The following is a 14781-nucleotide window of genomic DNA, read 5'->3' on the forward strand; positions in this document are numbered from 1 at the left end:
ACAGTTCAGTAGTTGGAACAGAGAACCCATATGTTTGTTGAATGGAGGAATGAATAAATGAGAAAGTAAATTTGTATGAGAAAGAACTTTCTAAAAGCACCACTGAAAGAGAATGAGCCCCTTTCACTGGAGGTGGGCAAAAATAGTGTAGGAGAGAACGGTCACTGAGAGTTGGACTCTTTGGAGTCAGACAGACTCGGGTTAAAATTTGGCCAGTGCCACTTAAAAGCTACATGGCCCTAGGAATTTTACCTAACTCTTCTCAGCTCTTACTCCTCTACCTGTAAAATGTGTCCATCAGCTGTAGCCATCTCATAGGGTTGTCGGGAAGATTAAATGAGATAATGCATGTGCCGTAGGAGTTCAATAAATCACAATCATAATAGCAGTAGGAGTAGTTATTATTGTCATCAAGCTGGGAAAATACAGGTCAGAGACATTGTAGGTGGACCTGGGGGATCAGATCGGAGACGAGACGGAATGACTTCTAGCTTTCCTTTCAAATTATAGGTCCTCTGCTTCTGTTTTCAGTAGCTCTTATTCTCTTTTATAGAAACTTTTGAGAGTAGAAAGTGCGTCTCTGTTACAGAGAGAAGCAGAAATCTGTCTGGTAAAAAGAGAGCAGCTTGTGGCCAGGGAGAAGAATAACAATAATAGATACATCTGAGGAGGGATTACCTTTGTGACCGTTGTTTTATTGGTGCTGTACTCTAACTACTAAGCTAACCAACCATAGAGCGAGCCACGAGAGACCAGAGGTCAAAAGCAAAGAACTAAGAGTGGTTTCCCAGCAGCTGTGAGCTTACCTGACAAGCTCCGGGGTCCCTCTGATTAGGGCCATTCTCCATGGTCTCTCGATGATTCAGCACAGGATCAACTAGCAACATCTTCATTCTCTTACTGATTTGCTCACTCAGTTCTCCTCGGTGCTAGACCCCAAGCTGAAACGTCTTTTGCTAGAAGGAATCCCTTCATAAGATAGATCCAACCTGTTCTAGATGGTCCTGGACAGCAGAACCCAGGTCCGGGATGTGAGGACCTAGCAAGGTGGGATAAGGAAGAACTTTCTCATAGCCATATCAGGGCCACCATGTTGCATAATTCCAGGAAGTGTCATTAACATTGTGATTCTGTACTACAGCATCCTGGACCAGCATGGAGGTCTTCAAAGTTACTACATGGCTTGTCACCAGAGATGGCTAGGGGAGGCTGGAAGACCAGGGAGTTATGATGAATAGACTGAATATTGGCTCTCTTCAAACCAGAAATTTGGGATGCTAAATCATTTTAAGACATACATAACTCTTTCCCTTCTTTGGGGAACTCACATTCTCTCTAGGCAAAGCACTCAGCTAAGATACAGTCATGGTCATCTGTGACTGAATACCATCACAGTTGCACAGGTAGTATATTATGTATTATCTAATTTGAAATAAAATGTTATTTTCATAATCTGGGCAAGGCAGGAAAGAGAGACTTTACTAGTGATACTGCAGTTTTTTGGTGTTTTTTTGTGGGGGAGGGGAAAAATGCTTATTAACAAAACCATATCCTAAAAGGGAGAGGTTGTCTTTTCGCACTTAAATATTTGCCTTTTAAAAATACAGATTGATAAGGCTTGAGCAAGCGCAGTTTGGTACATACAACCTCTGGGTCAGAATCTAAGGTGGTGAGTAAAAAATAAGAAAAAAGACAAGATGAATTTGTTTACTTTGGCATATGTTAACCTGGAGAGCCAGATGTGGGAATGGAGCTCAACATACATACAAGAGGGTAGTTATTTCTAACATGTGGAATTTATTTTGGGGACCTTTGGAGATGCTCTATAAACTATGGATTGTTATTCCCAGAAAAAAAGGCATATATGTGTGCATTTCTGTGCCTGTAAATATCTCACACATACATGTGCACTCTTTCATACAGAATCTCCTTTATGGACCCTGGAATTCCTGGATTCCACGTAAGGAACTCATGTGTAGAGTAACCTTCATTGCTTGGCGGTTATGGTCCTCATGTTTCTAGGGTGAAGGTTTTCCTTCTGCAATTTGTCTGGACTCTCCCAAAGAGTAAGAACTTCATTTTCCTTTCTAGCACCTTGGTACCTAGTGCAATGCCAAATATAAAGATAAGTGCTTAATAACTTCAAGTCAGATGAGTAAATGTAGAAAGGCTGATTCCAAAGTTAGACCCAGAACTAGCATTTTCTCCAGCCACCCCAAGCCTAAAGAAAAAAATCGTGTTTTGATATGCTTTTCTGGTCTCATAGAAGGTACTCACTGGACAAGCAAGACCTTTCAACAGCTCTGCTTGAAGGAGCGCAGCGATTTCTTCACTCTAAAAAGAATCTAAAACTTGGCTCCAAGAAGGAGTTTTCAAAGCAGGGAGAAACAGCCCCAAGCATGCAAACAAACATCAGAAAACGTCAAAATAAAATGACATTAAAGAGTGACTGTGCCAGGGATGCCAAGGAGCTTGAGAAAGTTGCCTTGGGGAGGCCTTTAAGGGAGGTTTCCCCACCCAGTTCCCTGCAGTGCCCTGGTCACATGGGCTGCATTTTGGGAATGTGTCTGCCTCCTTGTTCTTGGCCAACCATGCCCTCAGCCAAAACCAACTGGGACATAAGGAATGTGTTCCGAGGGAGTGCGAATGTTACAACTGGCTCCTTTATGAGCCTTCCTGGAAGCCCAGTGGTGCTCCAGCGCCGCGGCTGGGATTCACAAGTTGGGACAGTCCTTTGACGTGAACCTGAAGGCTCTTCCAGGCCATGGCTCAGACCCTGGAAAGTGGAAAATGCTATTGAGACCGTTGGGAGCAATTCAGAGAAGACAGGGTGGGAATACTGCAGTGGGTCAGGCCCCTTCTGTGGAAGGACCGGCACAGGGTCACTGACTTGGCGTGAAATAAGAGGAAAGATGCCTACTGACTAGTTTCACTGAACAACAATGGGCCTTTTGTGGGGAGAGGGAAATAAGAAGGGAATTCAACTTCCCAGCTGCCCAGATCTGTCCTTTTGGGTCCAGGCTGGGTAAGACATGTCGCCTGGGGCTGAGACACTGACTTACTCATTGGCATTTCTGCCAACACTGGGCTCTTGATCAACCCTCACAAGGCATGTTTGAGATTATTTGAGTTCTCAGAATCTGGAAGACCAAGGTTTCGTGGCCCATATTAAGCATGAGGCCTTGGGGAAATAATCCACTTAGTTATATTCCCCATTTGTGAACTCAGTCAACATTTACTTAACATTGGCTTTGAACAAAAATGAGCAAAACTCAGTTCTTTCCCTCTAGGCAGGTACAGTGTGGAGAGGGGAGATGGATGTGGACCCAGGCAATTGCAATGACAGAACATGATGAAGTACAAAGGCCAAAGAGCAAAGGGAGCAGATTTCAATTATAAAAATCAAGAAGGCTTCACGGAGGAGGAGGTATTTGAACTGAGATGCAAATAGGATGATGTGAGAGGAAAATAGCACCTGCTCCACCCAACTTTTAGAGGTTCTACTAATAAATATATACGTGATTATGTAGTTACAGGGCTGAGATTTCCTTGGAAGAAAACACTGAAGACCTTGGTCTTTGATAATCACCTAATGTAATGACAATATACTTGTCTGACACATCTCAATAGCCAAGCATGAGGAGCCAGCTGAGGCCTGACAAATACCGTGCCATTCCGAGAAGAGAAGACACAAAGGCGAGAGTTAAAAGCGGTAACCCTGGGCTTCCCTGGTGGCGCAGTGGTTGAGAGTCTGCCTGCCGATGCAGGGGACATGGGTTCGTGCCCCGGTCCGGGAAGATCCCACATGCCTCGGAGCGGCTGGGCCCGTGAGCCATGGCCGCTGAGCCTGTGCGTCTGGAGCCTGTGCTCCGCAACGGGAGGAGCCACAACAGTGAGAGACCACAGCCGTAAGAGGCCTGCATACCGCAAAAAAAAAAAAAAGTGGCAACATTGACTTTCAGACAGAAAGTGTCCACAGCTTTGGGTCAGATTAACATCTTCAATATCTTTAAGACATAATTGTTTTACAGTGGGATGGTCAGACTCAGCTGAGTTTGAATCCTGATTCTGCCAGTGCTACATGGGTGATCTCGGGCAGGCTACTTAGATTCTCTGAACCTGAATTTCCTCAACTGGGGGTAACAGTTTTATTCACCACACAGGGTCCTTATAAAAAAGTAAAAGCAGGGGTGCTTGTAAAGCACCTATCAGGTCCTCAGGAGAGGTTAGTACCTCTCCTAACATGTCATAGAATTGTGACTCTTGGTAGGCCTAATTCAAGCTACCCATCATGACCCCCAATCTACAGCGATAATTCTCTTACTCTGACTCCAGCTTCCATTTGTATAGAGTAAAAACCAAACTCCTTGGACCTGTGTAAATTTCATGTGCGCCTTGGACTTACTGCTAATTGAGTTTAAAATGACCGCATGGAGGCTGCGGCCACTAGGACCATTAGCCCTTCCCCTTATTCTCTCCCCTGTCAATTTCCCACTGGGGTCTCCCCCCCAGATACTCTCCAGAAGGGGCTTTCATTTAGTCAATATAATACATTTTTACCACCTTTAATAACCAGAATTTGAGAGTAAAGATATCCAGTGGGGGCCAAAGCTTTTGATTTCCATAGGCTGAGATCAAGCTGTACAAAAGATCAGAATTTTTTACGGTCTGAGAGGAGTCTATTCTCAGAGTGTTGATCCCACTGTGACTGCATCTGCCCACATCACCCTGTCAATAAATCTTTTAGTGCAGACACTGCTGCCAAGGAACAGGGACCTGCTGGAGACGACCTGACAAGCGGCAGCCTTGATCCTGGAAACGTTGACCATGAACACCTTCTGTCGAATGTGCAGAATCGCTTTCGCTCCTTGATTCACATACAAGCAGATTCATGGGACTCAATGCAGACCCAAGGGATAGGGCGGTGAGTTGCATGCTTGATGTGCCCTCCAGTAGATTCTCATGCCCACTAGAGTTTGGTATTTACCATCCAGATGAGGATAACAGTGGCTTTCCAGGAGCGTCAAGTGCTGGCCATCAACAAGCCTCAAATTCGTGGAAAGATGCTATGGCTCAAATTGAGGAAGGTTAGAGGGGCCGGTGAGGTCATGTTTGGTACAGTGGGATGACAGGTACCTAAGGGCAAAACATGACAAGAGGTCAGAATCATGCTGAGTAGACACAGCTGAGGAAACAAAGGGTCAGAGCAAGCAGTAGGGAGCCAGCTAAGAGTAAGAAAAATATGCTGCCATTTCCAGAGACGTCATGGGTCCTGTGAGGATTCTCCAAGGTGCTTGCCCGGGCTCGTGGAGAAGAAAGCAAGATATCAGATGTCTAATCAGATAAGACTAAGATCATCTTTGGCATTTGTTCACAAAATTCTCCAAACAGTCCTGAATCCCAGTGTCTAGCTCCCATCTGTCATTTAGCTCTGATCATGGGACGTTAAACAGCAGCCACGGGTCACATCGGTGCAAGGAACAGAGGCGTACATCAGACAGTGTCCTGCACATTGTGGATATTAATCCTGACAGAAAAGTCTCTTGCATTGTATGGATTAGTCAATGTAAATTCATTAACTTCTTGTCATGACTGTAATATAATCTGGCCTGACCGTAAAGACTCGACAGCACCGTGTTAATCAGATCTATGCAGAAAACAACGCATTTCTGTTTAGACTCAGCCACTGCTCTTTTTGCCAGATCACGGCCTGGTGCTTTCAGGAGGAGAAAAGGGTGCTCCTGTGCACGTCCCCGGGAGGGGCCCTCCTGTCTGCCCACGAGCATCACAAGCCGTGACGATTTGAAGGCACCTTCCACTTCCACCAACCTCTCATCCTCCGTGTAATGGAGGGCCGTCAATCTCCAGCCCCCATCAGTGAGAAGTTCACAGATAATAAAGCAGAATGTATTCCGTGGGGTTGGACATTTTCTCCCAGGATGAGTCATTACCAGGTTTTAATCACGCTCATTAGCCAGCCATTAGAGTCCGGGCCAGGTTTTCACCGCCAGAAATGAGAGCAGAGAATGACTGTGGTGGGGCTGCACCCTACCTAGTGAAATACTCACCATCTGTTCCCAGTTGTAACTCTCTGTAGGAAGCATCTTGGTTTATGGCTACAGCAGTCTTAGATCCCCAGCACTGAATCTCCTTAGTTCTCCAGATTGAGCCAGGCCTGAGCCTGTCAGAACTTGAAACAGTTAGAATGTGACATTCACTAAACTCAGAGGCAAGCCAGCACCAACTTACCAATCAGGAACTTTCCGTTTCAGCAGAAATATGCATTTTAGTTTCTATAACGTGGTACATGAAGGATCCATCCAGAACGTGGCTTTGAAAAAAATGAGCACAATGGATAGTACAATGAACCTGTTGTGGTTTTTTTTTTTCTGTTCTGGAAGCAACTGCCGCTGAATAAACCAACACGTGCCTTATAAATGCAGAGAGAGTGAATTTTTAAGATTTCTAATATCTTACTGTTTGTACGCCATTCTCTGCCGCTCCCCAGTTGTACTTTGTCTCTGATTGGACTATTCTATATTATCTTTATACAGATCTATGTTTTATTTGAGTAGAAAACCTGAGAGAGGGCTTCATATACTGTAGGTGTTTTATAAAGTTTTGTTGAATGATGGAATAGCACAGATGTATTTTCTTAGCTACGAATTATGAATACAAAGTGATTTCGTTTATTTCCAGCCTAAGAGATTTTCTTTTTGTGCTTAGGTCTAGTGCCCCAAAATATCCTGCCTGAATGTTACCTTACCTTACCTATTACAGTACCTTAGCCTTTTCATTTTATAACTTGTGCATTTAGAATTTCGTCTGTACTGTAGAATAGCAAAATTAATTAAGGTTTTCACTGTCCTTCTTTGTTGTAGCAGCTATAAAATCTCTCCTTCCTACTTTTGCCTCTTCCTTAGACTCAGATCCTAGTCCACGTTAATTTCAGTGGTAAGTTTTCCTATCTTTTCTCCTTGCTCCTCATTTAATCCCCTGTAGTGCGCAAGGCAGTAAGATGGAGCAGGTGGGTAAGCCTTGACCTCTAACTTGATGGTCTCCCCTTCCAGTGTGGGAAGTCCAGGCAGGTGGTGAAACAGAGCATCCCAACAGCACAGTGTCCAGGAGGGTCCAGGAAAGAGTTTGTATATTCCTGCGGGTAAACAGGTGGAGTTTGCTAATGGGAAATAAAGGAAAAGCCACAGGAAAGTAGACCCCCTGAGTGGAAAGCAGCCACAAGAATCAGGAATAGGACACTCTAGCAAAACTAGAACATAGCCACAGTTCCAAAAGAACGTGGTATTAAAGTAAGACCTAGTCGTCGGAACTGGGCATTTGGCCTCTGGAGTGAGGTAACCAGAAGCAAACCTCATACCCAGAGCCAGTGTGTTCTCTGAACATCAGGTTTGAGCTGTTAGCTACCTCCTGACCTAGGACAGGAAGTCAAGAGCTCAAGTAGGTTGTGGACAAATGGTCCCAGCAGGGGGAAGAACCTAGCTGTGAAGACTCCAAAACTAGTTTTCTTTCTTTAAGAACAAGCTGCATTCCAGAAACGATATGCCAAGAGATAAATGTTGTAGAAGGAGCCACACTGAAACTCTCCATATGGCACGATTGCTGTGCGTTCAGTGGGGTCACTTACGGACACAGAAGTACCCCCATTTCTACTTTTGGCCAAGAATTACCTCTCTGAAAATTAAGACATGTTCTTACCAAGAACCAGTTTTTTCCATATATACTCTTTTTCCAGTGCCTGTGAATTAGTAGACAGTATGATTGGTGCAAAGTGTTTCTTTTGTTATAAAGATGGTGCTATAATTCATTTTCAAGGGAAAACTTTTAGTTCTCCATTAGGAAGAAGGACAAAGAATTTTTTAAGCAAGAGAAGGGATAGTCAAAGCCCTCATCCCTACACCTTTTACTCTACCCCAGACTCAGCATCCTAATAGGTCTAAGAGAAGCAAGAGGTTGGGATAGTGACTGGGGCATGGCAGACAAGGAGTATAATGAGGCAGGGTGTGCTGGCAACTCCAGATTGCACCTTTACAAATACGGTGTGGATGTTCATTGCAGCACTGTTTACAATAGCCAGGACATGGAAGCAACCTAAGTGTCCATCGACAGATGAATGGATAAAGGAGATGTGGCACATATATACAATGGAATATTACTCAGCCATAAAAAGGAATGAAGCTGAGTTATCTGTAATGAGGTGGATGGACTTAGAGTCTGTCCTACAGAGTGAAGTAAGTCAGAAAGAGAAAAACAAATACCGTATGCTAACACACATATATGGAATCTAAAAAAACAGTACTGATGAACCTAGTGGCAGGGCAGGAATAAAGACGCAGATGTAGAGAACAGAACTGAGGACACAGGGAGGGCAGGGGAAGCTGGGACAAAGTGAGAGAGTAACATTGACATATACACACTACCAAATGTAAAATGGATGGCTAGTGGGAAGCTGCTCTATAGCACAGGGAGATCAACTCAATGCTTTGTGACCACCTAGAGGGGTGGGATAGGGAGGGTGGGAGGGAGGCTCAAGAGGGAGGGGATATGGGGATATATGTATACATACGGCTGATTCACTTTGTTGTACAGAAGAAACTAACACACCATTGTAAAGCAATTATACTCCAAGAAAGATATTTTAAAAATATATATGGTGTGGGGAGCTCTTGAATCAGACAGTGGTGGAATCCTGTCACTGCACTCACTAAAGGATTAATGAATTAATGGATGTAATGCATTCAGAACAAAACCAGATCATAATAAGCCTGCAATCATTGTTATGATCATTACTGTGATTCTTGTATTAAAATTATATTCTCCATGGTTCCTTTGTTTGGCAGGAAGGTGTTGTGGCACCAGGGAAAGAGATAAGCTTTTTTGATATTAGTTCTTCTGGTATTAGCAGGACTTTCAGAATCTTGGATTATTTTGGAAGCTGTTGAAGGTATTGGGGAGAAGGCTGTGGGAAATTATCCAATTTAGGTATTGAATTCTATAAGTGATGTATTTTTTTTATTTACTGAAGTTTCATTCATATTAGTAATAGAGTCACAGTGTTATAGAATGTCGAGACCCTTCCTTTTGCTCATAAGGAAACCAAGGCACAGAGGCAAAGCACCTTGGTTGTTCTTTATATTTTCTAACTCTGCTGAAAACCTCTGACTTCTCGCTCTGTGCATCCATTCTCCTCTCGAGTTCTTTGATCATCTTTACAGTTGTTGCTGGGAACTCTTTCTCAGGTAGATTGCCTGTCTCCGCTTCACTTAGTTCTTTCTCTGGGGTTTCATCTTGTTCCTTCATCTGGAACATGTTCCTGTGCCACCTCATTTTGTCTGAGTTGCTGTTTGTATTTCCATCTATGTGGTAGGTTAGTTACGTTTCTCGACCTTGGAGAAGTGGTCCTCCGTAGGAGGCGTCCTGTGCATCGTAGCAGTGCACTCCCCTCTCATCACCCAAGCTGTGTGCTCTAGGGGTTCCTCCTAAGAGGGCTCATGGGTCCTTCTCTTATGGCAAGCTATGTGGTTCGTCTTGTTGGCTTGGTTGGCCCCTAGTTTGGTTGGTCGTCAGGTCCTGCCTTGTGCGGAGGCTGCTGGCTGCTGCAGTGGTGCCTGGTCACAAGGTGGCTGGTTGCTGGATCCTAGGGGGCCCCGGGGCTAGTGCTCGCTCACTGGTGGGCAGACTTAGGGTCCCGAAGACTCTGGGGCTGCTGCCCACCCACTGGCAGGTGAAACCAGGTCCTGGGGTTAGTGCCGGACGACTGGCAGGCAGAGCCGGTTCCTGGAGTCTGGCCGCAGGGCCCAGGGATCCCAGAGCTGGTGTCAGATCACTGCCAGGTGTGGGGCGGGAGGGTTCATGTCACAGTTGGCTGTGGGGTCCGGGGTGTCCCGAAGGTCGTGTTGGCCTGCCAGTGGGTAGGGCCAGGGCCCAGCTGGTCCCAGGGTAGCTCTGGCCTGGGTTGCGGATCTTATTTTTCTTGTTTCTGGAGTCTGTCCCCCTGGTGAGTGAGGCTGGCCTAGAGGCTTGTGCAGGCTTCCTGGTGGGAGGGGCGGATGTCCGCCCACTGGTGGGTGGAGCTGGGTCTTGGCTCTCTGGTGGGCTGGGCCCACGTTAGGGGCGAGTCCGGAGGCAGCTGTGGGCTCTTTAGTTTTTAGCCTGTTTGCTGGTGGGTGGGGCTATGTCCTCACCCACTTAAGTGTTTGGCCTGAGGCGTCCCAGCTCTGGCGCCTGCAGGGTGTTCGGTGGTGGTGCTAGGCCTTGGTGTCTAGGAGCCAAGATACCAGCCACCAGCGGCAGCAGCGTTCACGCAGGTGAACGGTCCCCAACATGTCTGACACCAGTGCCTACGAGCCACAGCCGCCGCCGCCTCTCCAGGAGGCTCTCCAAGACCAGCAGGTAGGTCTGACTCAGGCTCCTATCAAATTACTGCTTTTAGCCTGGTCCCGGCGCGTGTGAGATTTTGCGCGAGTCCTTTAAGAGTGAAGACCGTTTCCCCCCGTCCTGTCGGGCTCCCAAAATTAAACCCCACTGACCTTCAAAGCCAAAGGGTCTGGGGGCTTGTGGGAAGTACCTCCTTGGGCTTGTGCAGCAAGTAGAGACAGGTAAAACGAGAGCCCAGGTCTTCCAGCTCCTGCTCTGAGCCCTCTTCTCAACTATTTTGTAAGGTGTGCAGGCCTGTGAGGACAGGCCCTGGGGGCAGCTTTTCTGAAGGGCCCAGCACAGCCCTGGGCAAAGAGAAATGCTACGTCAGACCTTGCCGGTCGATCAGATGTTTGACTAGGGCCTCTGCAATGATGGCTGCTCATCTTCCTTCCACTCAAACACCAGCCCCGGCTGCTCAAGACGCCTCCTCGTTTCAGCTGTGTGGCTTCCCTTACAGCTCAATCCTTGCCTCTTGAAAACCTGGTCTCCCTTTCTGTGACTGCTTTCCTACAAGCTTGTCATTCACCTTCACTTTGTTTCTGGTGCCTCGGCGGTATCAGGTGGTGGCTAAGAGCTTGGACTGTACAATCAAGCCAGCCTAGACTCAGCTCACACTTTAGCTCTGAGACGTCAGGCAAGTTATCTAACTGCTGTCAGTCTTGGTTCCTTCATCTGTAAAATGGAGGTGATAATGTCTGTGTGTTTATGGGGTGGGGGAGGGTGAGAATTACATTAGACGATTTTTTTTTTTAACATCTTTATTGGAGTATAATCGCTTTACAATGGTGTGTTAGTTTCTGCTTTATAGCAAAGTGAATCAGCTATACATATACATATGTCCCCATATCTCTTCCCTCTTGCATCTCCCTCCCTCCCACCCTCCCTGTCCCACCCCTCTAGGTGGTCACAGAGCACCGAGCTGATCTCCCTGTGCTATGTGGCTGCTTCCCACTAGCTATCTATTGTATATTTGGTAGTGTATATATTAGATGATGTTTTAAATTGGATTAAGTTGGGTGAAGTATGAGGAATGTCTGGCTCATGCAAAGTGCTCAAAATCTGACGTCTGTTAATTATATGTTCATCCATATTAGAGGTGGGGGCAGTAGCTGGCAGGATTCAGTGCCCAAAAGCTATGTTTAAAGATGTCCCGCTCTTTTTCTAATCCTGTTTCCTGATACCTAGTATTCCATGTTGCCAGTCATTTTTTCTCAAATCATCTTGAGCTCAGAGATAGGAATTCAATACTGTCCTTCATTTATTACACATTTGCCAAGCACCTGCTCTGTCAATCAAGGGAATAGACAGCAGACCCCCTGCCTCCAGCCCTGCTTCCTTTGCAAAGTTGGGTTTGCTGGATTGAGGGTAGTTCACAGATTCTATGATCCAAGGGTCCTAGGAGTGAGATATGACATTTGTCAGTTGTATGGGAGGGAGTTTGTCAGAAGGTCTCCCCTGAAGACACCACAGGCTCCCTTGTCTCCCTCTGGAGGGAATCTCAGTCCAAACAACAATGTACTTACACATCCTTAGATACAGAGACCTCCATGCTCATAGCAAGAGTGAGGGAGGGGGGCTTTTCAGTGGCAAGAAGAGGAAAGCCCTCCAATCGCTGACCCTGCATTGCCATGACAGCACCCCATCCTTCCATGGGCCATCTATGGAAAAACCACTTGAGAGTCACTCCCATTCTCAGACCCTGGGGCTGGGGCCTCCATTGGCTGCAGAGCCCGGTGTCATGACACCCCTAATCAGAATAGTAAGGAAACATCACTTAGAAGACATCACCAAACCCAGGAAATGAACCACTCACTAAAAATAGTGACTTTTACCCTGTTTGTAATTCCACGTTTCCAGGTGAATCACATGAGCTGCCTGAGAACAGGGATCCCCTTGCAAAGCCCTGCATTGCTTTTACATCCACGGTGCCTCACACAGTACCAGGTGTAGTAGGCATTCGTAAATAGTTGTTAAGCAAATGATTCCCAGGTGTCTAGAGGTGATCTTCCAACACTGAAGAGCTTATATGCTGGATACCACTGGGCACACCTTACGCAAATTAACCTCTCCACCCTTCAGTATTCTCATGAGTAAAATTGGCATGATACTAGGAATAAGACTTATTGTCACGTGTTATGAGTTAAGTAACTTGGCCAAGGTCACGTGGCTAACAAATGATTGGGCCATCATTTGGGCCAATCCAGATCTTGGGTCTGGGGGCTAAGCTAACAAGGCCGTAGAGCCATCTTAATGGAGGAGTGGGTCTGGGCCTGCTGCCCTCATAGGTGCTCATGTCTCCTGACCCCCACAGGATGGACTCTGATAAAATAACATTTAAATGGCTTTTTTTTTTTTTTGCCAACTTGATAGAGTAGGAATGTGACCAAATTGCAAGCCTGAGGGAGGAAGTTAGTGCCAGCCTCTGCCACGTGGCAGTCCTATGGGAAACTCTGGATGTGAAGTACTCCAGATCTCTTCCCTCTTCTCCCAAGCGCACTTAACTTACCCTTATCACAGACACAAGTCCTGAGCTAGACTAAGCTCCGCCAGGACAAGGGTTAAATCTATCTCATCCATCCTATAACTTCCTTGCCCAGAACAGTACCTGACAATAGCAGGGGCTAAAAACAAATTTGTTGAATGAATGAATGGTGAGATTACTGTGTGATGGGTAAGGATTTTTTAAAAACAAAGAGCATCGAGTGTAACTGTTCAGGGAGAAAAAGCCAGTAGACATAGTTTTCTTTTCTTGGGACTCAAGTTTTGAATCAAATCCCAGAACGCAGATTCCAGAAGACATGACAAAAATAATTATCTTTAAAACTCACATTGTGTAGTGTGACTTTTCCTTGGAAATATTCAGGACACAATTTTGAGGATGCCGGTTGGGAGGGAAGATTTTTTTTTCCCCTAATAAAATAGTACAGACCACTTCAATTATCTCTGCGAAAGGGATGTTTGTTCTTCCCTCAGCCCGTCTTTCACTGAGCTCTGCCTGCCTCGTGAGGAACTATGGGAAAGAACGGATGTGTCTGCTTCTTTCCTTTCCTCTAATAAAGTTTGTCATTTACTGAAAACTAAAATGCTGTCCTCTTCCCTGCATGATTCATACCCATCCTCTCCAAGTTTGGACCTCTGAGCCACTGGCGAGGGATGGAGCCCCATTGCCTTCCCTCCCACCGGAGCCTGCTCCGTGCTTGTATCAGCCTGGGCCAACATATTAGCCAAAGGGGAAAGATCTGTGTTTCTTTGCCCCTTACCAGGACTTCTGGGTTGTTTTCTGGCTCTCTGCAGATAGGAAAAGCTTAGATCAAAGTTGGCCTTTCTCTTCTTTGGGGAATCTAGGGAAATATAGAGCATGCCACAGCTAGCTGTCTTGGACGAGGGGGCCATCCCAGTCCGCATGAAAGGACATGAAGAGATGGCTGTTCAGTCTTCTTGCTGAAGCAAGGGCAGCATCCATGATATGTTGACAGCACATAAGTGCCACAGGGACAGGGATCCTAATCTGTTGAGTTTACTGATGTAGGCTAAGTCCCTGTACGTGTGCCTGGTACCTAGTAGGTGCTCAACAAATACATTTTGAAAGGATGAATAACTCTGGATAGTTTTTCGAAAAACACATCATTTTTCCTCTCCTGGAATGTCTTTCCTGCCTGGAATACCCCTCCCTCTTCTACCCTTCCTAAGGCAAAATCCCTTTTTTATTTCATGGGCAGCACAGTGAGACCTCCTCTGGGGCATTTTTCAGCACTCTCCGCCCCAGGTGTAGGGTATTACTGCCTCTTCCGAGCCCTCAAAGCACTTGATGCATTTCACTTTTCTTAGGGAAATGGGCAGGTGAAGTTGCAATTATGTAGTTACATATTTTTGTCCTCCAAAAAGGTTTTTTCGATTAGACACCCCATTTGTTCATTTCTTTGTCCTAGCATCTACTAAAACTATTACCAGTCATTCTAGCATGGTGACTAAATGCTGCCTCTGGAGCCAGAAAACCTTGGTTTGAACTCCAGCTCTGCTATTTGCCAACCATGCAGACCTGGCCAATTACTCACTTCATGCTTTTGTTTTCTTTTTTTTGTAAAATGGTAATATTAACAGTATTTGTCTCCTAGGAGTTGTGAGGGCTTTAATGAATTAATACGGGTAAAGCACTTAGAACTCTGCTTTTTGAAAATTAAGCACTCAATAGTCACTTTTATTTTTTTAGAGTGGTACTCATAGTTAGTATCTTTTTTTTAATTTATTTTTGTCTGCGTTGGGTCTTCGTTGCTGCACGCAGGCTTTCTCTAGTTGCAGCGAGCGGGAGCTACTCTTTGTTGTGGTGGGCAGGCTTCTCATTGCAGT

At 45.7% G+C, this 14781-nt stretch overlaps 2 long non-coding RNA genes across 2 annotated transcripts in view; one reads left to right on the forward strand and one right to left on the reverse strand.

Moving 5' to 3' along the window:
• Nucleotides 1-4549: 4549 nt before the first annotated feature.
• LOC117202552 (uncharacterized) lies at nucleotides 4550-9522 on the reverse strand. Its single transcript, XR_004484982.2, has 2 exons — nucleotides 6069-9522; nucleotides 4550-5136 (listed from the first exon to the last, which is right to left on the reverse strand). It is a non-coding gene; the product is annotated as an uncharacterized LOC117202552 (long non-coding RNA).
• Nucleotides 9523-9556: 34 nt separating this feature from the next.
• The window catches only part of LOC125961098 (uncharacterized), a 63584-nt gene continuing 58359 nt past the window's right edge, over nucleotides 9557-14781 (forward strand). Inside the window, exon 1 of the long non-coding RNA XR_007471413.1 lies at nucleotides 9557-10407. This is a non-coding gene — a long non-coding RNA (uncharacterized LOC125961098). The remainder of the gene's footprint in view (nucleotides 10408-14781) is intronic.

This window comes from Orcinus orca, chromosome 14 (assembly GCF_937001465.1).
Source record: "Orcinus orca chromosome 14, mOrcOrc1.1, whole genome shotgun sequence".
NCBI lineage: Eukaryota > Metazoa > Chordata > Mammalia > Artiodactyla > Delphinidae > Orcinus > Orcinus orca.